This window comes from Phoca vitulina, unplaced genomic scaffold, assembly GCF_004348235.1.
Source record: "Phoca vitulina isolate PV1807 unplaced genomic scaffold, GSC_HSeal_1.0 scaffold22, whole genome shotgun sequence".
In the NCBI taxonomy this organism is placed as follows: domain Eukaryota; kingdom Metazoa; phylum Chordata; class Mammalia; order Carnivora; family Phocidae; genus Phoca; species Phoca vitulina.
This window is the reverse complement of record NW_022589725.1, coordinates 38,779,807-38,803,685: the sequence shown is the minus strand read 5'-3', so window position 1 is coordinate 38,803,685 and position 23,879 is coordinate 38,779,807. Positions and strand designations below refer to the sequence as shown.

General features: G+C 41.3%; 1 long non-coding RNA gene across 1 annotated transcript; it reads left to right on the top strand.

Annotated features, from left to right (window-relative positions):
* Positions 1-5,060: 5,060 nt before the first annotated feature.
* LOC116641516 lies at positions 5,061-23,133 on the top strand. Its single transcript, XR_004301194.1, has 3 exons — positions 5,061-5,420; positions 6,616-6,698; positions 21,469-23,133. It is a non-coding gene; the product is annotated as an uncharacterized LOC116641516 (long non-coding RNA).
* The last annotated feature ends 746 nt before the right edge of the window (positions 23,134-23,879 follow it).

Below are 23,879 nucleotides of genomic sequence, written 5' to 3'. Positions count from 1 at the left end.
CAAATTCCAAAGAATCTATTTTAAAAAAAAAAAGAAAACTCAAAGAACTAGTGGGTTCAGCAAGGTTTCAGGATACAAGGTCAGCACACAAAATGTAATCACATTTCTAAATATTAACAATGAACAAAGTGGAAACCAAAATTAAACAGCTTAACAATAACCCACAACCCTCGGACCAACTGGAAACCAAAATTAAAAGCACAATACCATTTACAGTCACTCCAAAGAAAATAAATATTTAGGTATAATTTATCAAAACATGTATGAGATCTATATGCTGACAATCAAAAGATGCTAATGAAAGAAATCAAAGACCTAAATAAATGAAGAGATACACCATGTTCATGGATTGGAAGACACATAATAGCAAGGATGTCAGTTCTCCCCAGATTTATCTATAGATTTAATGCAATTTCTGTCAAAATCCCAGCAAAGTTTGTAGACATATTCAAGTTTTTCTAAAAATTCCAAGGCACAGGCCTTGGAATAGCTAAAAACAGTCTTGTAAAAGAAAAACCAGTAGGAGAAATCACTCTATTCAATATAAAAATTTATTATGTAGCTACAGTAATCAAGACAATATGGTTTTTATTGGTGAAGGCACAGAGATCAATAGAACAGAATAGAAAATCTAGAAATAGAACCACACAAATATACTTAATTGGGTTTTATATAAAGGTACAAAAGTAATTCAATGGAGGGAGGATAGTCTTTTCAATAAATGTGTTAGAGAATGAGATATCAACAGGCAAATAAAAACCTCAACCTAAACCTCATTCCTTATATGAAAATGAACTCAAAATGGGTCATAATCCTATATATAAAATGTAAAACTATAAAACTTTTTTTAAAAAAATAGAAAATTGTAGGGACCTAGGGCTAAGCCTCAAGAGTACTTTGACACCAAAAAGCACAATCCGTAAAGGAAAGCTTGATAAATTCATCAGAATTTAAAACTTTGGCTCTGAAAAAGACCATGTTAAGAGAATGAAAAGACAGGCTACAGACTGAGAGAAAATATTTGCAAGCACATATCTGACAAATGACTAATATCTAGAATATATGGAGAACTCACAAAACTCAACAATTTTTTTCCTAAAAACTCCATTTCAAAACTGGAGGACATATACAAACATTTCACTGAAGAAGATACACAAATGGTACATAAGTCCATGAAAAGATACTCAACATCATTGATCATTAGGGAACTGCAGATTAGAACCACAGTGAGATACCACTGTGCACTTAACAAAATTGCTAAGATAAAGTAACAACAACAAATATTAGCAAGGATGCAAAGAAACTGGATCAGTCGAACAGAGCTGGTGGGAATGTAAAATGGAACAGTCACTCTGCAAAACCATTGGCAGTTTCCTATAAAACTAAACATGCAGATGCCATACCACTCAGCAATTGCACTGTTGGGCATTTATCCCAGAGAAATGGAAACTTATGTTCGCACAAAAACTTGTACATGAATGTTCATAGCAGCTTTATTTATAATATTCAAGAACTGTAAACAACCAGATGTCCTTTAATGGGTGGCTGGTTAAACATGTGAAACATCCATGCCATGGAATACTACTCAGCAATAAAAATAATTTCTCACATGAGCAACAACTTGGATGAATCTCCAGAGATTTATGCGGAGTGAAAAGTCAATCCCACAGGGTTACATGCTGTACAATGCCATTTATACAACATTTTGAAATGCAAAATTCTAGAAATGGAGAACAGATTAGAGGTTGCTAGGGAGGAGGGTGGAGGAGAGAAGTGAGTAACACGAGGGATCCTTATGATGGAAACGTTCTGTGTCTCGACTCTATCAATGTCAAAATCCTGGTTGGGATATGCTATAGTTTTACAAGATATGACCCTTGAGGAAAACTGGGTAAAAGGCAGACAGGATCTCTTTGTATTATTTCTTACAACTGCATGTGAAGCGACAATTTCTGCAATTATCTCAGAATCTACAATTATCTTAGAGTAAAAAGTTTAGTACAAACAAAATATAAGGTTTAGCTTATGTGCTAAGGCATTTATGCTATATCTTGTTAGTCCCTAATGAAAACAAAGAACCGAACTATGCCAAAATCTAGCAGAACAGACATTAGTTGTCTTTGGTTAACCATTAATATATGCATTTGTGAAAGAGGGAGAAGATTTAAGTTTCCTTAAATGTATTCAATTTAATATTGAATACAAATTAATAAGAATTCAACAAATCTCTATATAGATTTTATGTGGGACACTTAGAAAGGGAGGATATCTTCAAGTTTCTTTTTTTTTTTTTTAAAGATTATTTATTTATTTATTTGAGAGAGAATGAGAGACAGAGAGCATGAGAGGGAGGAGGGTCAGAGGGAGAAGCAGACTCCCTGCTGAGCAGGGAGCCCGATGCGGGACTCGATCCTGGGACTCCAGGATCATGACCTGAGCCGAAGGCAGTCGCTTAACCAACTGAGCCACCCAGGCGCCCTATCTTCAAGTTTCTGACATAAGCATGTTGAGTAAGCAATAGGTACATATAGGAATCCAAGTCTGTACATAGTGATTCTCCCCTGATGTTTATAGCAAAGAACTGCATTCCTGGTAATCTTCCTGGAATATTCCTAAATATTCTGGGAAATAATTCTTTTGTTTCTGTGAATAACTATATCCTGACCCCCATGTTTTTATTTATAGTGATTGTACATGTCCATGATGTTGACATAGAGAATACAATTCTGATGTTATTTCAATATACCTTGTATGTATTGATGCATTATGAAAGAGTTATTTTTTGGTTGAGATGTATTTCTGCAATTTTTCCAGAAAGTCAGTATTTCACTTTTAATGATTTAACCATCAAATGCTGTTCTGAAAATAAAACATCTCTAGAATAATTTATTGATGCACATTTGATTGCTATAACAGCAAGTCAGTTATTAGAAAATTTGAATTATAGTGAAGCTATGGTTTGTCTATGCTATGTAATGCATGTGGAGTGTGAAATCTATTTTCAACACTAGTCATGTCTATTTAACCAAAGACTATTTCATTCTTGGTATGATTCTCATGCTCAATTAAATAAAATTATGATTATTTATATATAGTCCTTTCATATAATATTGCAAATTGACATTATTATATTCCTAAGAAAATAGATACTATTATAATAAATCAACAGTTAAATTTCCACTAGAAAGAAAAGAATTAGCGGGAGAGCTTTGTTGATAGGATTCTTTTTTTTTTAATTTTATTTTATTATGTTACTCACCATACAATACATCATTAGTTTTTGATGTAGTGTTCCATGATTCATTGTTTGCGTATAACACCCAGTGCTCCATGCAGTGCGTGCCCTCTTTAATACCCATCACCAGGCTAACCCATTTCCCCACCCCCCTCCCCTCTAGAACTCTCGGTTTGTTTCTCAGGGTCCATAGTCTCATGGTTCGTCTCCCCCTCCGATTCCCCCCCTTCATTTTTCCCTTTGTTGATAGGATTCTTTAAGGCTCTGAGTACAAAGCACTTAACCTGCAGACTTGAAAAAGCTGATGTAGCCACACTTTGGCATTCCTACTCTTGGAAGTATTTGCCATTTTTAGCATACTTGTTATTCCTAGAGCTCAGGGCTATGAAAAATCTCCCTTTCACTGCTGAGAAAACATGCCCAAGGAGTCCCACATTGAGTGTGGCAAAAAAATGACACAGGCCCATAAGAGTGATCAATCCTGCGGCTTCCATAGACCACCGACTGATATTCTGGCTTCTCAGAGATATTCCCGTCTACCACTTAGTGACCCCTTGGCCCATTTACCCAAGACTGAAGGTTCTCCAGGGCACAGGGCTTTCAGTGGTCAAGTCAGGAAGGTCTGGGCAAACAGAGATGGATTGGTCACCCACCTGCACTCAACCTCAGGGCCTCGGGTCCTGAGCAGGTCATCTCCAGAAGTGACCCATCTCCAACTCTGTGCCTTCGGACATCTGCAGCCGCACCCTCTCTCCCTCAGCCTTCTGTCCTGCTGCCAGAGCCCTGAGGTTCTTGATTCTCATCGTCTGACGTCACCTGCTCAAGGAGTGACCCACAACAGGGTAGGACTCCATGCAGAACAAGGCCCTGCCCTCAGAAAGCTTCTGTTTTGTAAACAATCCGTAAACAATCAGGTTTTTAAGCCAGGTCATCTGGTAATCTCTGTAGCTTCTGCTCCAACACTTTGGCCAGTATCCCCAACATCCCCACTGTTTTGTGTTGGAACCACCTGGCAAACCCCCGCCCTGGGTAAACTGGTTGTTCATCTCTGCAACCAAGTAGTAACAGAGGAAAGCCACAACCACAGAATCGGTCCCACCTTAGATCCAGGGTCCACATCCTCCACGGGGCCTCCACACCACCAAGCTCCCCTCCTCCCGGGTGCTCCCCATTCTCTCAAGCAGCTGTCAGGGCCCCTCCACAGCCTTCAGCCCTGGGAGCCCACACCCTCGTTCCACTCCCAGGGCACTCGGAAGCCTGCGGATGAGCACTCCCTCAACTCCGTTCAGAATGGCCGATTGCCTTCCCCCGTCTTCCAAAAGGCTCCCCTGCTGCAAGGTTTCCCACCACAGCTGCGGGATGCAGTCATGGGCAAGGACAGGTGATTGGAGGTAGAAGCCAGCACCACGGAGGAGGGTGGGACAAGCGGGAGCTTCGGGTGCTCTTTAAGGGTAGCTGACATGCCACATCCTGGGAACTAAGCTGGAGAAAGAAGGAAGTGAAGTCAGGAGAGATGATTGCAGGGAGAAGCTAGACCAGCTGTCAGGGGACCCAGTAAAGCAAAGAATAGCTGTGTTAACCTTAAAAATAAAACCGTCAGCTATCTTTCCATCAAAAATGGGTTTATTCAGGAAGAGCAGAGAATGGCAACTTGGGAGAAGCAGGCGGTGGCAAAATCCTAGGCAAGCCCCCCAAACAAAGGGGAGGACGAGTCTTTCCTGGAGGAAATGGGGGGAGTTGGTGGAGCTGTTACAAAATGTTCATTGGTGTAAACTGGGAGTTCAAAGTGCAGTGGCTCTTCATTGGCTGAGTGTGACATCTCCCATTGGCTGGGCTGTGGGAGCAGGGAGAACCCTTTCTCCCTCCTGCCTGGAGAGTGAAGTAGTAGCGAACTCAATTATCTGTCTGCGGGGCAAGTCTTCCTTTCGGGTCTGCAATTGACAACCCGTGGCAGGGCGTGAGCGCTCCCCCTGCTGGCCTCCTCACCCCGTGTTAAATGAGGTTTGCGTCTACCAATTTTCACAGCTGCAAGGGGGCACTTGAGCCAACGAGCAGGAAGGCCAAGTCACTGCAAACAGGGAAGTGTGGGAACTAGTGCTCTCTGGAGCCGATCTGTCAGTGATCACCAAGGCCAGGCTGTGGCTGTGGGAGCGGCCGCTGAAGCGAGCGGAAGATGGTGGTTAAGGTGAGCCAGATGCCTTAGAGAGTGAACAGGGAGCAGGAGGTGGGGAGGTGCCAGCCGGGAGGAGGGAAAGAGGGGCACCCGAGCCCAGTGGGGGAGGGGGATGCCCGCCATGTTCGTGACGACACTTGCCGAGACTAACCTCGAGGGGTGAGCTTTAACGCAGCGGGGCTCTTTTGCTTCGTTTTAGTGGAGGAGTAGTGATTTGTAAAGCGCTACTAACCATAGCCTTTAAAATAGAGTGGCATGGCTTGAATCCGTTGTTTCTCAGCTTTGTGAATTTGGGAAATGAGTGAATCCCTTAAAAGCGGTTTCTTCATGAGCGAAGTAGGAAGAGTATCATAAACTGCCTGGCTCGTCCTAAGGGTTAAAGAGATGGTGGCATGATGTCCTGTTATTTTCACATTACATATTAGCCATTTGTCCCGGTGTCAAACTCCTCAGCAAGACTGTGAGCTGCTTGAGGGGGCTGATTTCACACTGTGCCCTGTCTATGGCTCATGGTAAGCACTCGACACATGTTTTGGCAAGCAGGGATGAATTATCTGTGGGCTTTGGCCAGAGCCCTGCCCCAAGTCCCATGGGTACCTCTCACTGACACATTTTCTTTACTCCTTCTCCTGCTGTGACCCTTGTCCCTAGCCTTCTTGCCCCTCACTGAGGTCGTGCATCCTCCTGGCCACTTGCAGATAAACTGGTGACCCTACGAGAGCTTCTGACTAAACTTCCCAGGCTTCCAAACCTGGCGGATATTTCACGATAGCCTGGGAAAGGATCGCTGCGCCACCTGCTGGCGATACCTGGGAACTTCCCCTTTTCCAGAACCTGGAATCCGGGGACAAAGAATCCCAAATCCGGAATGCAAGATTCAGGCCAGAGACAGTGCGGCCCCCAGCCACCTTTAATGAAGTATCCGTGGTGGACAGGCATGCAGACCACGCTCTCCCTTTGAAAACAAGCGCAGATAAGTGTTTTCCCTGCACATGATGACAGGACAGACACAATACTTTATTATGATATTTTGATAGTGATTTTAATTAAATAATTATTTCAATTATTTTTAATTATTTACATGTTAATTATTTATAATATAATTATTCAATTACAGCAGTTCCTGTCGTTGAACTGTTATAAGCTAGGTTCTTCACATACGTTAAAAAAAAAAAATCTCATTTAGTTTTTACATCTGCCCTGTAAGGAAGAAAATGCTTCCGTTTTCCACGTGGGAAACCTGCAGCTCAGCAAGCTCTTCAGACCTGCACTCCCGGCGCCCAGGACCAGGTAGGCAGCCCAGCGGGTACTAAACCCAGGACTGTCAGACACCAACCGCCCCTCCCTCCTCTCAAAGCTGTAGGGGTTTCAGGAAGATCCAGGTCATTTCCATGTAGTTTTCCCTCCATTCTCCACAAGGGTGGGTGGCCGTCCCTGGCATGGCCTCGGGTTTAGGCAGGTGCTGCTTCCAGATTGAAGGACCACTGATTTACGGTCCAGGCCTGCTATGAGCCGTTCACAAGCTGTGCCCTCTTTAGCCACTGCAGCAACCGTGGGAGGTAGGTCCTCCTCTAATTGCCAAGTGAGAAAACCTGCCCAGAGTCACGCAGCTAGGAATTGCTCGAGTCCATGCTCTGAACCACCACTCAACAGGCTTATCTGTGGATTTTTCAGTATCAAATTGCGATTCAAATGTTTATCTTGATTCAATAAGGTAAGAATGGTAGGGACGCCTGGGTGGCTCAGTCGAAGCGGCTGCCTTCGGCTCAGGTCATGATCCCAGTGCCCTAGGATCGAGTCCCGCATCTGGCTCCTTGCTCAGCAGGGAGCCTGCTTCTCCCTCTGCCTGCAGCTCCCCCTGCTTGTACTCTCGCTCACTCTCTCTGGCCCACACACTCTCTCTCTAACAAATAAATAAATAAAATCTAAAAAAGAAAAAAAAAGATAAGAATGGTAACACAGACCCACGTCCCCCAGCCAGGCAGTCGGGGCTTTTGCCATAATCCCCACTTCTTGGGTCTTAGGCTCTTCCAGCCCTTACAGCATCTTTCTAGCCAAGTCCTTGCATTAAATCGCTGTTTACTAGAATTATCTAGAGTGTTTGTTTTTCTGATTGGACACCGATTAACACCTTCTAACAAGAAAGACATGTTCTTGGCATTGACCTCTCAGGTTCTCGTGGAGTAAGAAAAAAACATTTGTTTTGTCTTGACTCACATTTCCCAAGTCATACAATATTTTAGTTACTTTCAAGATCATGCTCCGGATCTCTCTGATGTGAATGCTACTTTTTTATAGGTAATTGTGAAAGAATGATGTAGTTGACCTAAAAGTATTTGGGAACAGGGAAACAGTATGACTGTTTAGGGTTGGTTAGTTGGTTTTGAAACATATCAATTATTTTTTATTGTATTCATCTGTGGTGTACTACATTCAGCAAAGTAGCTGATGATTTTTTTTTTTTAAATAAAGATTCAAACAATTCTCTCTCCGGACACTCTACTGAGAAAGGAAAAACTGCCCTACCCTGAATCTGGCTAGCAGAACAGACACAAAGCCAGCTACAAAGTTAACTGGAAACAGTATTACTCCCAAGGTCATGCTAAAGCTGTAAAATGTCATAACAAACCCCCTTTTGAGTGACTTCTGTTTTCTTGGTGAGAAACCTAAAATCAGCTGTCAGAAACTTTGCTGTTTAAAATCCAATCAGCGAGAATGAAAGATCCCACCTCTGCCAGGAAGATCTATGTCTTTAACATAGAGAAACAGCCTGCCTTTCAACCCAAATGCAGGCTCCAGATAAGGGTTTTCTAGATAAGAAATTTATATAGCTATCTTCATTTGCTAATTTCCAAGAAGCAAAGCCCTGAGTCTGATTTGCAGTTTACACCCAAAACTGACCCCTTACACACAGCCCTATTTGCTTGATGTTATCCAAACATTACTTCATTTAAATTTTACCTAAACTCCCTTCCCCCAAATTACATAATAACCTATCTCTTTCTTTCTTTGGTGAAATGCCCCAGGGCTCTGCTGATATGCAGGCTCTATTTCCTTGAACCAATAAACCTGACTTTGTCAGGCTTGGGGTTTGTCCAGATGGCCTTTGGCTGAGCAGGCTGGGACAGCATCCACAGATCCAAATGTTCTTGCCTCACAGTGAAGACCCCCACCCCACCCTCCTTCCCAGCCATCAGGAAAGCTGAATTATTATTCAGAGTTGTTTGACGGGCATAAAACTGATCAAAAGAGTAGAATAGATTGGAAGGGGTCATTCGTCTAAATTCAGAGATAGGAAAACAAGATCATCTTTATTCCCCAACAGAGAATGCAGCCAAATTATTCTTATAATCCAGATTTAGTGGCTCGCTCCCTAGAAGATGGTGATGAGTAAATGCTTAATATCACTGACAAAGCTGTATTCCAAGGCACCGTTCTGTGAGCCATGAGACATTCTGTCTCCAACAATTTAAGTATTGATTTAATTAGAACCACTCAGTAAGTTTTGAGATGTCCTGCCATGATAACCAATAACTTCCATATCATCTGCTTAGTTGATGTAGATTGTATCACAATGTTTTGGTTATCTATTGCTGTGTAACAAATTACCCCCAAACTCAGCAATTGAACACAACAAACATTTATCATGTCACACAGTTCCTGAGGCCAAGAATTCTCGTTATGGACATTGCTAGAATTCTTAGGGAATTTAAATCCAGATAAAAATAAAGTTGATACTACTCCTAATTGAATGGAGATACTATGTACTTAAGTTACGTTAGTATAAATACAATCTTATGAAAGCCTTTATTGTTGTGTGTCTTCGTATACACAGTCAGCGTATTGACATTCCTCAGGTCGGGAATACAAATGCAGCTTGTGTTAGGATCCATAACCCATGGAAATTGTACAGTTCAAAAGTTGAGCAAGTCAGGGGTGCCTGGCTGGCTCAGTCGGTGGAGTGTGTAGTTTTGATCTCAAGGTCATGAGTTGGAGCTCCACGTTGGGCATTTTAAAGTCTTCTCTAAAATGAATGGTATTTCAGGGCGCCTGGGTGGCTCAGTCGGTTAAGCGTCTGCCTTCGGCTCAGGTCATGATCTCAGGGTCCCGGGATCGAGCCCCGCATCAGGCTCTCTTTTCAGTGGGGAGCCTGCTTCTCCCTCTCCCTGCTGCTCCACCTGCTTGTGCTCTCTCTCTGTCAAATAAATAAATAAAACCTTTAAAAAAATAAAAAATAAAAACAAAACCCAATAAAATGAATGGTATTTATTCTACGTGGCATATTTTTATATTCGATTAGTATTTAACATGCATTCTGGTAACCTGTCCGTATTTTTTAAATACTCATCAGGGCTTCACGAAAGATAAGGCAGTGTGGACTACTGGATGAGTCCAGAGCGAGGGACTCAGGCAGGCCTGAGGCTGAGTGCTGGCTATGCCCCTGACTCCTGTATGACCATGGACAAAGTACTTGACCTCTCTGACCTTCCATTTTCTCCCTAGTAAACTGGGAGTAATATACATAATACATACGTAATGCCATAGAGTTGTTCTGAAGGTGGAATGAGATGTGTACGTAAAGCCTCTTGGTGCTGTGCCTGATGTGTCAGTCATTCTTCAAGTGGTAGCTGTAGTTATATTCGGTCCCGCATAAAAAAGGCAGTGAAGCCAAGTACAAACATAGAACCATTTTTAATGTCCATTGGTCGATTTGAGAAGTTAAAAAATTCTGTTAATCAATACTAATGAACGTGTACAGGTAAGCATAAAGCTCTATTGTGATAAATTCTATATTTTGTCTCCTTTTCTTTTTCTGTGAGTCTGATAAAGCTTCGTCCATACCTTTATGCATAGTCTTTCTGAATCATTTTGTTTGGGGTACGTGTCTTGTTTGCAGCATATAGTTGGGTCTAGTTTTGTGACTCAAAGTGAAAATCTTACTCTTGTAGTAGGTGAGTTAGGCCTGTTCACAACTGGTATGTTTGGTCTGTCAAATTTTATAATGATGTCTATTTTATTTACTATACTTCTTTTTCTACAAGATGTGCGTTCTTGGGGCGCCTGGGTGGCTCTGTTAAGTGTCTAACTCTTGATTTCGCTCAGGTCATGATCTCAGAGTTGTGAGATCCAGCCCGGAACCTGCTTAAGATTCTCTCTCTCCTCCTGCCTCTCCCTCTCCCCACCCCCATGCATGCCCACTTTCTCTAACAAAAAAAAAAAAAGTGTGCATTTTTTACTCTTATTTATTAAAACATTCTTAGTATTTAGGAAAGTTCATGTTTTCTTCTGGTGGTTACCTCTGTACTTAGGCCTTGTTTCTTCCGCAGTGTCTAATCGGCTATTAATTCTAGTGTATGGTTCATCTCTAGAGTTTTCTTTTTTTTAAATATTTTATTATTAATCAGAGAGAGAGAGAGAGCACAAGCAGGGGGAGCAGCAGAGGGAGAGGGAGAAGCAGACTCCCCGCCAAGTGGGGAGCCCAATGTGGGACTCGATCCCAGGACCCTGGGATGATGACCTGAGCCGAAGGCAGATGCCCAACCAACTGAGCCACCCAGGTGTCCCTCTAGAGTTTTCATTTGTGTCTTTTTTATATCTTTCTTGTCTCTATTTAACACATTCAAGCTTTTCCTTCTTGAACATAGTAAGAGTTTTATTAATGGTTTGCTTTGTCTGCTGATTTAATCATCTTGTCATTTCTGGGTCTGTTTCTATTCATTTGCTTTTCTCCTCGCTGTGGGTCATATTTTCCTGCTCCTTTGCATGCTCAGAAAATTTTTTTTTAAGATTTTATTTTTAAGTAATCTCTAGATCCAGTGTGGGACTCGAACTCACAACCCCAAGCTCAAGAGTCACATGCTCTACCGACCTGAGCCAGCCAGGCACCCCTGTGCTCAGAAATTTTTGATTGATGGGTTAGCCTGGTGATGGGTGTTAAAGAGGGCACGTTCTGCATGGAGCACTGGGTGTTATACGCAAACAATGAATCATGGAACACTACATCAAAAACTAATGATGTAATGTATGGTGATTAACATAACATAATAATTTAAAAAAAAATGATTTGGTTTGGGAAAAAAAAAAGAAATTTTTGATTGAATACCAGAACACCAGCATTTTTTTTTTTTTTTTTTACTGAATATTGTATCTTGTTTTGAGTACTAGATGTTTTTGTACTCCTGCAATATCATTGAGCTTTGTTCTGGGATGAAGTTAAGCTATTTAGAAACAGTTTGATCCTTTTGATTTTGCTTTTTGGGTTGGTTAGATGGGATCAAAGCAGCGTTTAGTCTGTGACTAATATGACTGTGTTACTGAGGCAATAATTTTCTGAGTACTCTACTCACTGACCATGAGTTGTGAGGCTTCCCACTCTAGCTCATGAGCGCAAGAACAATTCCTAGCCCTGTGTGACCTCTCAGGATTGTTCCCTTTAATCTGAAAGGCTGATTCTTTCCACAGCCTTGAGTACTTTCCTTGTACACATGCACTGAGACTAGAAAAAGACCCTCTGCAGATTTCTGGTGCAGCTGTCTCCTCTCTGACTCTTGCCCTGCACACTCTAGCCATTTTGGCCTCCCAGAACTCCTGATCCCATTTCCTCAACTCAGGGAACCCCCTGGGCTCGAGCTGCATTCCCCACAACCTGGAGACGTCCCCAGACTGCAAGGTCAGCACTCACTCCTCTCTCCTTGTAGGTTTCCTCTCTCAGGAATCCCTGTTCTTCATAATCTGAGGTACAATGTCTGAAAACCATTGTGTCACGTATTTTGTCTTTGTTTTAGTCATTTCGGGAGGGGGCGGGGGAAGTGAATCCAGTCCCCGTTACTCTGTCATGCTAGAGGCAGAAGTCCTTTATAAGTTTTTAATGCCCTTTCTCCGCAATTTTCTTTTCTTTTTTCCTTTTTTTTTTTCTGTATTTCATAACTGGAAGTTTGTATATCTCAATCCTTTTCCTCTATCTCACCCATCTCCCCCACCCACCTTCTCTCTGGTAACCACCAGTTTGTTCTCTGTATTTAAGAGTCTTTTATTGTTTGTTCGTTTGTTTTGCTTTGCTTTTTAGATTCCACATATAAGTGAAATCACGTGGTATTTGTCTTTCTCCGACTGACTTATTTCACTTAGCATGATGCTCTCCGAGCCCATCCATGTTCTTACAAATGGAAAGATCTTACTCTTTTTTTATGGCTGAGTAATATTTCAGTGTGTGTGTGTACCACATACTACATCTTTTTTTATTTATTTATCTATCGATGGACACTTTGGTTGCTTCTATATCTTGGCTATGGGAAGTAATGCATGTAGCCCTGCATGTACTTTTTTGAATTAGTGTTTTCATTTTCTTTGGGTAAATACCCAACAGTGGGATTACTGGATTGTGTGGTATTTCTATTTTTAATGTTTTAATGTACTTCCATACTGTTTTCCACAGTGGCTAATGTACCAGTTTGCATTCCCACCAACTGTGCATAGGGTTCCTTTTCCTCCACATCCTCATCAACAATTGCTATTTCTTGTCTTTTTGTACTAGCCATTCTGACAGGTATAAGGTGATATCTCATTATGGTGTTGATTTGCATTTGCCTGATGATGAGTGATGTTGAGCATCTTTTCGTGGTCTGTTAGCCATCTGGATGTCTTCTTTGGAAAAATGTCAATTCAAATTCTCTGCCCATTTTTTAATTGGATAACTTGGGGGTTTTGGTGGTGAGTTGTAAAAATTCTTGATGTATTTTGGATATTAACCCTTATTGGTTGCATCATTTACAGATATTTTGTCCCATCCAGTGGGTGGTCTTTTTGTTTTGTCAATAGTTTCCTTTGCTGTGCAAAAACTTTTTATTTTGGTGTAGTCCCAGTAGTTTATTCTTGCTTTTGTTACCATTGCCTGAAGAAACCTATCCACAAATATGTTGCTATGGTTGATGTCCAAGAGATTACTGCCTATGTTTTGTTTTAGGAGCTTTATGGTTTCAGTCTCATATTTAGGTCTCTCCTTTATTTTCGTATTTAATTTTTATGATCTGGTTCATTTTTTAAATCAGTATCCTTTAAAGCCCACCTATTGTCTACAATAACTAATAAGCTTATTCTACTTTCTACTTTCTTGCTCCCTTCTCCTATTGCTCCTTTCTGTATTTCAAGTTTGTCATAATATATAACATCTGTACATTGGTCTTCTACCTTTGTCCGCATTTTTGTTTTAATCTTAGAGGTATGTCTATATACTTCAAAATACTCACCATCATGTTTTCTGAAGTTTTCCCAGTCATCATTTGGTTAAATAATACTCATCCTGTAGTAAATCCTCAAGGAGGATTGATGGGTGCAGATTTCTCTATGTTATTATGTCTAAAACTGTTTTTCTTTAGCCTTGATATTTGAAGGGCAACTTCATTGGGTATAAAACCCTTGGGTTTTCTTGTTTTGTTTTGTTTTGTTTTTTTAAATGGTGTCCATTGTTGCTTTCTTGGTATATAGACCAAAAAGTTTGATGTCAGACTAATTCTTTTGCTGCCAGACTAATTCTTCTTTCTTTTGTAACTTATTTGATATTTTTCCCTGCAGGCCTTAAAGATTTTATCTTTTTCTCTGAAATCTAATAGTTTTATTAGGAAGTGTCTCAGAATTGATATCTCTGGGGTCATTTCCCCAGTACCAAGTGAGGCCATACAATGGATAGGTCTTTTCTCATTTCTTCCTGCCATTCTGGTCAGTCATCAAATCAATACTCAAATCCTACAACTAACTAGATAGTCATGTGCTTGAATCAGAAAAGATCAACACTTTGAATTGAAATATCAATTTGAATGCTAAATGCTAAAACATATAAGTTCTAAGTAGCAACCTAAATACTGTATGGAGAAGCAGACTGTATAACAAATGTCATAAAAGCAAAAAAAAAAAATTTTATTCACTTTCCAGTATGCTTTGTAAAAGTTATGGAAAACTGGTTTCTTTATGACAACAAAATCAAATTGGAGTTAGTTCAGGTTATCCAGCACTGAGATGTTACTGGATACTATCTTAATATTTTTTAGTTATCAATTATGAAGTAATACAACACAACACATAAGAGAATATAACGGACATCCATTTATGTAACAGCCACCTAGATTTATAAGATGTTAACATTTTGCTTCAGATTTCTTAAAGAAATAAAGTGATACCCTTGATCCTTTCCTCTCCCTTTTTTCTTCCTTTCCCCAGGGTCACTGCTATCCAGCAGATGGCAAGTACATCATTTACACAAATCATGTGTTCCCCCCACACAGTATATAGTATTGTTTTATGTGCTTTAAAAATTAATATAATTGGAATCTTGTTGTCAGTATCCTTCTGTAACATTATGTTTTTATGCTTTATTTTATGGTACATGTGGTAGGCAGACTAATGGCCTGTCATTGGTTTTCAGATCTTAATCCCCAGAATCTGTGACTGGGTTCGCAAAAGGGACTTTGTCTTTGTGATTAAGTTAAAGATCTTGAGATGGGGAGATTATTCTGGAATATCTGGATGGGGCTAATGTAATCACAAGTCTTTCTTTTTTTCTTTTTTAAGATTTTATTTATTTATTTGACAGAGAGAGACACAGCGGGAGAGGGAACACAAGCAGGGGGAGTGGGAGAGGGAGAAGCAGGCTTTCCATTGAGCAGGGAGCCCAATGCGGGGCTCAATCCCAGGACCCTGGGATCATGACCTGAGCCAAAGGCAGACGTTTAACAACTGAGCCACCCAGGCGCCCCATCACAAGTCTTTCTAAGTGAAAGAGGGAGGCAAGAGAGTCTGAGTCTGAGTGATGTAATGTGAGAAAGACTCAGTCAGCTACTGCTGGCTTTCGAGACTGAAGGGGCCATGAGCCAAGGAATGCAGGCAGCTTCTAGACGCTGGAAAAGGCAAGGAAAATGGATTCTCCCCTAGAGCCTCCTCAAAGGAATGTAGCTGTGCTGACACCTTGATTTAAGTTCATTGAGAACCATTTTAGACTTCTCTTTTTTTTTTTTAAAGATTTTATTTATTTATTCATGAGAGACAGAGAGAGAGAGAGAGAAGCAGAGGGAGAAGCAGGCTCCCAAGGATCAGGGAGCCCGATGTGGGACTCGATCCCAGGACCCTGGGATCATGACCTGAGCCGAAGGCAGACGCTTAACCATCTGAGCCACCCAGGTGCCCCCATTTTAGACTTCTGACCTCCAAAACTTTAGGACAATAAATTTGTGTTGTTTTAAGCCACTAAGTTTGTGATAATTTGTTACGGCAGCCAGAGGAAACTAATGCAGTACATATTTGTGACAAATTAGCTCCTATGAAAAAGGAGTAAAATGTGAAGGATAAGACCCAGTTAAAAACAAAACTCAGGGGGCGCCTGGGTGGCTCAGTCGTTAAGCGTCTGTCTTCGGCTCAGGTCATGATCCCAGGGTCCTGGGATCAAGCCCCGCATCGGGCTCCCTGCTCAGTAGGGAGCCTGCTTCTCCCTCTCCCACTCCCCCTGCTTGTGCTCCCTCTCTTGCTGTGTCTCTCTCTGTCAAATAAATAAATAAAATCTTTGAAAGAAAAACCAAAACTCAGTTCACATGAATGAATTGGATCTTGCTCTGTTCTGTTAAATTAGGTTAAATTAGTTTTTTTTTTTACTTTTTAAAAAACTAATAATGCTAATTGGTTCTCATTCATTATGCCAGAGACTTAAGTCGTAAAAATGGGGAGAAATGAGAGAGTCTAATGTAGCCCCTACATACATACAATAAAAGGTTTTCTTAATATAAATTGGTATAACTATTAAGGAAATACGATTTTTGTAAAAAGTGTTAAGTCTGGTAGATTTTGAAATTTGGAACCTAGAATAAAGGTAAAATATAATAAACATGGGGCGCCTGGGTGGCTCAGTTGGTTAAGTGGCTGCCTTCGGCTCAGGTCATAATCCCAGGATCCTGGGATCGAGTCCCGCATCGGGCTCCCTGCTCGGCAGGAAGCCTGCTTCTCCCTCTCCCACTCCCCCTGCTTGTATTCCCTCTCTCGCTGTGTCTCTCTCTGTCAAATAAATAAATAAAATCTTTAAAAAAAAAAAAAAAAAAAAAAATATATATATATATATATATATATATATAAAATAAACAAAGGATATATCTGCCCATGCATGTAAGGTTAAAATTTCTAAACAAATTTTGAATGATGGTCCTCATAATTTGATATTAGAAAAATCGTCAGCAACATATAAAGCAGAGCAATGATAATTCCATTAGACATGATTTTCCTGCAGAGCCCTCTCTATGGCTTTATTTTGGAAAAAGAAACAATCTCCTATGTATAGAGACAGAAACTGTGAAAAATAAAATTAATAAATAGCAAGCTTCAGAACTATTTGCATTCGTGTCATAATATTTCATTATAACCCTCTTAAATTCCCACAATTTACTTTTTTTCCCAAAATTCCTTTTTAATGATTTCCTACAAATTCATACAAATTTAAAATTGGTGATTTTTCTGAGCATGCATAGGGAAGTATCCTGGGATTTCTGTGTATTTTTCACAATTGATTATTTTGAGCCTTTTGAAATAGTTGGGTTAAATAACCAGTGCAACAAGTCCTCCATATCTCTTTCACCTATTAAGTGATCGAAAATCATGAGTTTCACCAAAAACAAAAAAATCCAAGATCTGAGACCTATGAAATGGCTCTACAGCTTAAGGATAAGCTGAAATAGGCAATGAGAAACTTTTTGTTGTTGTTGTTGTTGCAAAGAGAACCTTTTAAAATGTCCTTGAATCTAGGTGAAATTATAGGCAAATAAGTTTTCAATGTGAAAAAGATACGTTAAGAAAAGTTTTTTATTTAAGCAAAATTCACATAACATAGAATTCGCCTTTTTTTTTTTTTAGGGGGTTGTGGCACGAAAGAGAGTGGGAGAGAAAATCTTAAGCAGGCTCCACATCCAGCCCAACATGGGGCTCAATCCCACGACCCTGAGATCATGACCTGCGCTGAAATCAGGACACTTAACTGACTGAGCCACCCAGGTGCCCTAGAATTAGCCATTTTAAAATGTACAATTCAGTGACACTTAGTATGTTCACCAATATTGTGCAACCAAAAAATTATGTTTTTTATGTATTTGCACAGACCTTTAAGACGCAGAATTATTCACAAAGTGTTAATACATGATTTCTACAAAGACTCTAATCATTTCAGCTAAAAGAGATCAAATATCAAATAGCTATCAAACAGTAACAACTCTGTCCTTTCTGAAGCCAACAAAGATGTCCAAATCCCTTCAGCTAAAAAGTCAACAGAGATCCAAGAGGCTCCTAATGTTACCGCTGAGAAAAAAAATGTATGCTGTCTTTACACATTTTAATAAGTCAGTAATGCCCAATGACCAACTGGGTGGCTAATGTTTCACAGGCTTTTCAAGAGAGAACAGTCATAATTTCCAGGGTAAATTTGTTAGGTATTCATGACATTAGCGATAATGATCCCATGCTGATGTTTGTAATTTTTAGTGCAATGTAATTTGGTCTTACACTTTTTCAGTCAATTAGCAACTTCAAATATAAGACCCAAATATTTGGAAAAGCTGACAAAATGATTTCTTATTCTCCAGTTAATTTGAACATAGACACTCTTGAATTCTCACAGGATTTCACCTACTGAAGGAGCAGTTTCTCCCCTTCTCCCACCTTTGGATCTGCCATTGGAACCTCCTATTGGCAGAAGGTGATAGGAAGTCAGGGGACAAGACAGCCTGGGACTCTAAGATCCCACACTCCAAGAGAGTTTTCAGACTCCTAGCTTTCACATTACAGAACCAACTAGAAAAGAGACATTGCAGTTATAAGAGACAATTGGTCAATAGTTGGCACAGTCTACCCCTTTGATTATTGTTTAAATGTCCATTCACCACCACCAAGAAACCTCATGCTTCCACCTTACAAGATGCAAGGACACATTATACAAATAAAGATTATCTCTCTCTCTCCCTGAAAAGGAGAGATTTAAAGGCCCATCAGTCATTGTATCCCACCCTGGGTGATATTAATTCCTGCCCAAATTATAAAGTTAATCATCACCATCACTCCTCATATAAAATGATAGAGAAAAAGAGGAGGGAAATTTTTACAGATGAATATAAAAACAACAAATAAGGAAGAAAATAGAACAATGGCTAAAGTCCTTGTTATATAACTGGTCAGGAAGGAAGCCTAACTTCCTTCTTCCACTATCCATTTCATTTTCCTTTTCATCTCTGGTAGCAGTTCAGGTGAGTTTCTTCACCCAGAGGAGTGACCCCAACCTTCTTTGTTGAAAGGACTGGTTCTTTAGCAGTCCTATCTTTATTGGTTGCTGTAGCCTTCCTTTATGTTTTACTAGGAGGTTTTCCACACATCATGCTCCCTTCGTGTATCAGGAGCCCTTTCCCCTTGGTAATCAGGATCAGTCACCCAGACAACCTGCCTGTTGGTTCAAGGGCATGAAGAGCCCTCATGGTCAATGACAGTCCCCATAATGGACCTGCCCACCAGGTGGATGGCTGACCCCTTTGGGGATGGTGCCATACTGGGAACCAAGCATCAATATCTGTTAGTGGCAGAACCAGCATGCAGTAGCCACAGTAGCGGGACCACTCTAGTGAAAGGAAGCATAGGTTGTTGAGTCCAAGCATTGCCCATGTCCCCTTTGTCTGCACTGGGCAAGGGCAGGGGTGATAGGGAAAAGAGGCTAAGTGACATCCACAGAATAGGGCATGTTGATCTTCTGATTGTTAGGGTCCTCCTCTGCTCTTTGGTGCACATTCACATGGGGTGTTAGATATTTTCCCAACTTTTGCCCATTCCAAGGTGTCAATGCATGTTCCACCTTCTCAGACCTCCTTGTCCCCAGTCTTTTATTTTCCAGGTCCCTGGCTATCTAGCCAAATCATTAACAATATAGACCATCTCTTTGGCTGTCTCCCCATCCAGGCAGTCCTGCCCAGGATTAGTCTTCCGTGTTGTCTTTCAGACACCCTCCTGGGTGAAGCCACAACATTGCAGCTGTCCACTTCTGGCTGACAGCCACATATCATAAACTGAGCTTAAGGGGTGTGTGGGTGGCTCAGTCAGCTAAGCGTCTGACTCTTGATTTTGGCTCAGGTCATGATCTCAGGGTCGTGAATGTTGAGCCCCACATCCAGCTCAATCTGAGTAGGGAGTCTGCTTAAGATTGTCTCTCTCTATCCTCTGTCCCTCCCCCCATGTCCCCCACCCTGCTCACGAGCACACATGCTCTCTCTCTTAAAAAAAACAAAACAAAAAAACTAAGCTTAAGTTTTTTCTCAGTGATCTGGTCATAGAAAACTCCCCTTTGGAACTAGGTTATGTGGGCTGTCACCTGCCATCTCAGAAACGGAAGTGCCTTTCTTATCTAGAACCTGGTAAAATAAATGATACCCATTCTTCAGCTAAGTACTTGCACCATTGGGCTCAGTTATTGGTTCTACTTGAAAGAAGAAAAAGAGAAATGAAGCAGATGCAGAAATCTTATCTTCACAGCAGCTAAAAAAAAAAGAACTATTTCAGGAATTTCCTCAAAACACCTTGAGCCTACTGGAGAAATAATGAGAACCCAAACTGAGCTTCAAGAAAGCCAAAAGACCACAGAACTAGATTTGGGGGGAAAAAAACTGGTCTCTTTCCCCTTTCTACTCATTCATCCATCGATTTTTTTCTTATTTTTCAACTTGTTTATTCATCTGTTGTAACATTTATTGATCGTCTATTTTATGCCAAGCACAGAATGGCCCATGCCCTCACAGAGCCTCTGTCACAGAGGCAGGCAATGTGACAATTAGGTGAGTTAATCCATACAAAGTACATAGAATAGGGCCTGACATATGTTAAGCACAGAGGAAATGTTTTTTCTTTTTTTTTTTTTTTTTAAAGATTTTATTTATTTATTTGAGAGAGAGAGAATGAGACAGAGAGAGCACATGAGAGGGGGGAGGGTCAGAGGGAGAAGCAGACTCCCTGCCGAGCAGGGAGCCCGATGCGGGACTCGATCCAGGGACTCCAGGATCATGACCTGAGCCGAAGGCAGTCGCTTAACCAACTGAGCCACCCAGGCGCCCGGAAATGTTTTTTCTTATATTCCTTTTTCTCCCCATAATGTCACATAGAAAGAGAGAAAATTTGAGAGTGGGGAAGGAGCCTTATGGGGCAGACAATCCAATCTTCACATTAGAGACACAGAAATGGAGGCCCAGAAGAGGCCCCTCAGGGTAACAGTGGTGGGGCCCACATCACAACCTGAGACCAAGGTGGGCACTCCAAAGTGTGACTTGAGAGATCCCAGCATAGCATCATTGAGTCAGATACTAAATATATGTGCCAACCCCATTGCTCCATAATTATATACCTCTGGGCAGGCTCTATTAACCCATGAGGAAAAGGAGGAGGATCTTGAGAGGTTCCACCGAGACACTGAATATGATGGTGCCTTTAAAGAGAAAGGTGATCCTACTTGTGAGGGGAGAAACTTCAGTGTTTCCTTGCTATTCCTTTCTGATTTTGTCTTGAAAGGACTTTCTTGAAAGATGGAATACAGTACAAGCTGTGAGAACCACCTCTGCCTAATTTAAGCAAAGGAAAGTCTTGGGATGCTTTGGGGATGGCCACAGACTTGAAAGAAAGCCAAAGTTCCTGGTTTCTAGAGGTCTGGTTCAGGAGCCCAGGGAAGGCTCTTCAGAGTCCTGGCCTCTGAATGAATCTTCTCTAACCATCTCCAGTTTTGTACTGCTCTAATTCAGGTTCTGGGAGAGAGCCCCTCTTTGAGTTACTTGCCAATACTTGAGTGAGGGAGGGAAAGCATCTTGAGTGACACTCCTATCAAGACTGTATCCAACGTAGAAGCCTATTTCCACAAAACAAAGCAGTGGTGCTCCTAGCAGAAGAACAGGAGATGGGCTCTGGGCAGGCACACCCAACAGATGTCCACTACACTTAGCTCAGTGATTTGGTCACAGAAATATGTTTGCCAATCAAATCTTAATTTACTGACACTGTCCCTTTGTCTTCTTACCAGTTAAAAGGAGAAGAAACCTGCATGTGATGGCTAATTTCATGTGTTGATTTGACTGGGTTAGGGGATGGCCAGATAGCTACTTACACATCATTTCTGAGTGCGTCTGTGAGAATATTTCCCAAGAGATTAACATTTGAATCACTAGACTGAGTAAAGAAGATATTCCTTGCCAATGCAACTGGGCATCACCCCATCCATTCAGGGTCTGAAAAGAACAAAAGAAGAGGAAGAGTGAATTTTCTCTTTTGCTTGATCTAGGACATCCACCTTCTCCTGTCCTTGAACATTGGTGCTCCTGTTTCTCAGGCCTTTGGACTCAGACCAGGACTTAATACTGTCAGCCCCCTAATCCTCAAGCTTTTGAACTCAGATTGGGGCTATCAGTTTCCAAGGACAAAGACCAAAATCTATATTTCTTATAATACCATGAGCCCCTTCAGTGGCTAGAGCAATGCTATGGAAACTCTCACCTGCCATCAGTCCCTCTTGGCCTCTGGATCCTGATGCAAAGGTTCTGCGTCAGTCCAGGTCCTCCAAGAAGCCAACCCTGAGATAAAGGGGAGGGAACTGGGAAAGTCTGGAAGCAACATTAATACCCATGCAAATTTGACCCTGAGTGAAGAAGACAGGGAAGAAAGACTGGCTGGAGGTATCCTAGACCTCTGTGTGATGTAAGGAAGGTTCTGCCAAAGGAGAGAGCCTTCCAGCCAAAGTTGGCCATCAGAAGAGATCCATGTCTTCCAAGAATGTGGATGCCTCCACCTCCCTGGCTGAAGCACCCAGTCACTGGCTGGGAGTAGGCCAGTAGCAGCGGTCAGTTACACCCCTGCCGTTTGAGGTCAATGAGATTCACTGTAGGGCCACAGCAGGTTCATGGTCATCTGTGCCTATGAAATTCTGAGAATCTAGGTCTGTTGACTCTCTAGGTCTAAATGATTATTCATTTTGTCTTATACCTTCCTCGTGAGGTTTCTGATTTTTTTTTTTTTAAGAAAAGCCCATGTCCTTGGCTAAAATATTAGATACGCCTAATTGAAGAGAGCACTAAATTGTATATTTCTTGACTTCAATCGTAGCAATGCAAAAGTATAATTAAAGTAAAATTGCCTCTGATCCTGATGCTAATGCCCAGCTTTGCAACTTTTGAACTTGTTCTATTAATTCACCCATGAATTAATATGCCTCTCATGAATCAAATTCACACAAGACTGGTTTATAAGCCATCATGCTAATTTATTAATGTTAAAAGAAGATACAATCTTTGTAGTAAGCCACGATGTGGCTTTGATATTAGACCTCGTAGATCTGAGGCAGCAGAATTAGAGATCAAAGCTGCAAGGTAAGCATGGTGACCAAGGAAAGGAGGGGGTGGGGGAGGCTTTATGGATCTCTTCTGCACCACTGGTAGGCGTGCTGAGCTTCTACATGGAAGAGGGATCCAAGGTTCTGGCATCTTCTCTCTGACATGTGGAGATGGGCAGCTGCTGATGGGGCACTGACTCAGCCTTAGTAATAACACTGTTTATCACTTTCCATCCTCTCCTTCTGCTCTATGGTAGCCAGTTAACGAGAATTTTAATCTTGCTGCATAGTCGGTTTATGCATTCAGTAAACCCTTATATGAACATGAACAATAAACCCTTATATTCAATAAACTCTTAAATATGAACATGGTAATGGTACTGGGTATTGGGACTACAATGCCAAGTAAGGTATGAACCTGCTCTTCACTTGCAGTGATAATGTAAAATATATAGATAACTGATTAGAACATATATCTGGAAGACCCCACTGTTTTCTTCACTTTGCCCTCCATGGACCCCACATGGGTGATCATGCCACCTACTTCTGCTAATTCTTGGATTTAGACTCAGGCTCCCGGTGGTCTTCAGAAATCTAAACATTTATCTGCCACTTTCAATGTCTCTTCTTCATTCTCTTGCCCTTGCCAACCACCATTCCTTCTTCCCCTAAGGTTCTTGCTTGGCTAAAGGTAGAGAACATACCCCCAAAGTTTTCTACCTTCTCTCTGCAAGTAGTTTTCTTTGTGAGCATCTCAATCCTCATAGCTCCCTAATCATCTCGGTGCTGTTACCTCTCAAATTAGGATCGCTAGACCTCTCCTTTCTCTCAAGTTGCTGACCTACATTGTCCCTGCATATTTCTACTTGGATGGCTTGCCAGGAACCTCAAACTCAATCCAAGCCAATTCATTATCTTCCCACCAAACCAGTTCTACCTGCTGCCTCTCTGCCTTGGTTTGGCACCATCATTCTTTCAAGCACCTTTTCTTTCCCATGCTGTTCATATTTGAGCAGTTTTAAGACCTGTAAATGCTGCCTCAATCATAGCCCTGGCAGATCCCACTACCACCACCCTGCTTCAGTCCCTCATTATTGGTCTCTTATTAT